General features: G+C 45.9%; 1 long non-coding RNA gene across 1 annotated transcript; it reads right to left on the bottom strand.

Annotated features, from left to right (window-relative positions):
* Positions 1-202: 202 nt before the first annotated feature.
* Positions 203-1,764, bottom strand: LOC128265103 (uncharacterized). Its single transcript, XR_008268805.1, has 5 exons — positions 1,535-1,764; positions 1,160-1,425; positions 652-1,093; positions 298-453; positions 203-226 (listed from the first exon to the last, which is right to left on the bottom strand). It is a non-coding gene; the product is annotated as an uncharacterized LOC128265103 (long non-coding RNA).
* Between the last annotated feature and the right edge of the window lie 504 nt (positions 1,765-2,268).

The following is a 2,268-nucleotide window of genomic DNA, read 5'->3' as shown; positions in this document are numbered from 1 at the left end:
GATGCTTTTGCAAGAAAAAATCAATATTTATGATTTTCAGGTCAATTTTTCGATCGTTTTTTTTTATAACGCCATGGGAGCTATATTCGTTCGATTTAAATCAAATTTAACGAGGATGAAAGATAACTTCGGCAAGCCGAAGTTTTAATACCCTTGCAGACTTTGCCGAAATTGCAAAAGTAGCGAGAAGAATAACAAAAGTTGTTGCATTTTCAGTTGAAGCCGTCTGGAAAATACTAAAACGAACCGATACGTCAGCAGGTCCCGCTATCGATAAGATTCGGTGGTGACAACTACTATTGATAGCGGGAGAGGATTTAGCTATTTAAATTTAGCCCGGTTCGCTCGTTAACTGGGTTAAATAGCCTTGAATACGTTCGCTGACCCATCTTGAGAGAGCGGGAGGGAAAATGGCGAACGACTTTGGTGTAGGTCAGGGTTTTGCTTTAGTTGCTGCAATAAGTCGTAGGAGAACAGTCGTGGAAAAATAAGTTCATATGTGCATTATTAGTGTTTAGATAAATTAAAGTGAGTGGTTATTTATTTGCGATAAACTTATGAATAACAGTGTTTTTTGTAAATATTAAAGCCACCGGGGACCCTATCTAGAGGGCCCCGGAAAATTAAAAGATTTGGGAAGTGAACACTTACCAGGCGGAGCTAACCTGGTCGTCGTCCACCAGCCGCCGCAGCATTAGCCGCCGCAGCATTAGCCGCCGCAGCATTAGCCGCCGCAGCATCAGGCGCAGCAGCATCAGCCGCAGCAGCATCAGCCGCAGCAGCATTGGCCGCAGCAGCATCAGCCGCAGCAGCATCAGCCGCAGCAGCAGCAGCCTCCAGCGCCAGCAGCTACAGCGACTGCCTCCGAGACGGCCAGATACGGAGATTCCCTCAGTGAGTCCGTTCCGGGAACGAATGCCCGCGCTGGCCACGTGGTCATCTCCAAGTACACCGACGCACTGCCTCCGGCCCCTCTTACGCGGACGCTGCGCTATCCTCCGGACCAATTGGCTCCGTGCGGACTCGCGCTGGTTTTCGCCGCTAGCGATTTTTCCATTCTGGCTGCAGTTTCAACCACATCCGACGAGGAACTCTGCAATGAATAAGCTTTAGTCATTGTTCTTGTAATATCACCTAGTCCAGATTGTCAAGTACTCACTGTGAAATCTAATCTAAAATTAGAGACTTAATTCCGACCCTGGCCGCGCGTCCAACTACCTATTACAATTTCAGCACGTCCTTTCTTTTCCCTTGGAGCTCCTCAGGATTAGGCGACCCGGTTGGCAAACGCCTCCAATTTAGTGCCGTGCGGCGATTTTTTTGCCTGACACTTGTAGTATTAAGCGTCTAAAAATTTCCCTTCGGTTGTTGCCGCTTTGACCGCTTTTCATCTGGGCGACGGTTTGAGATCGGCCTTGAGTGTTTCTAACGAAAAGAGTAGATTATTAGTAGGCATCAATAATGAATGTATTTATTTATTAAACTTGCCCAAGACCAAATGTGAACAAGCTACCGAGATGTTTGTGTAATTAACCTTGGGCGGGGAGATGAGCCGATCCTAATCCACCAGGAATAGACTCCGGTCTGCCGGAGATGGGGCGTGCCTCCTACATCCTTTTTGGGGCACCCAAGGTTGGGTGGGTGCGTCGTGGCAAGGACATCGAAGCCCAAATTTCGTCCAATTGTCAAAGTTTTGATGTAAATATAGCTTTGTTTTGTTTTGCTTTGTGGTAGAGATGATAAATCGTCAAGTTAGTGACGTGAGACGTCTGATGAGCCGTAATCGATTGTTCGGACTGCAGGGCATAGGGGGTACTCCGCCCTGGGACTCCGTGGCTAGCCGGCGCTGCCCTCCGGGAAAGATGCAGTTCCGTAACAAAGTGTAACAAATATTTCTATGGAAGCTGTAAGATATAGACGTCCGATCGGCAAGCGCTTTTACCCTGATCAAGGTATGCGTAAATAAATAAGACTTGAAATTATACACTGCGCGAAATATCCTGAAAAACATCAAATTTGGACTGATTCACCCTACTATTCCGTTTGATTGGTACGTCTTATTTATCTGATCAAGGTATGCACCAAAAAATAAAATTGGGAAAGATTCATGGGAATAGCTTATATACTGCGCGAAATGTCCTCAACAGTATTTCATTTCAGCGATTTGGAAAGAATCATGTCAATAGCTAATTTACTGCGCGAAATATTTTTAAAAACATAGAATTTTAACCGATTCCACCCTATTGTTCTTTTAGTGTTCCGCGTGCC

This window comes from Drosophila gunungcola, unplaced genomic scaffold (assembly GCF_025200985.1).
Source record: "Drosophila gunungcola strain Sukarami unplaced genomic scaffold, Dgunungcola_SK_2 000094F, whole genome shotgun sequence".
NCBI classification, from domain to species: domain Eukaryota; kingdom Metazoa; phylum Arthropoda; class Insecta; order Diptera; family Drosophilidae; genus Drosophila; species Drosophila gunungcola.
This window is presented reverse-complemented; position numbering and strand designations above follow the sequence as displayed.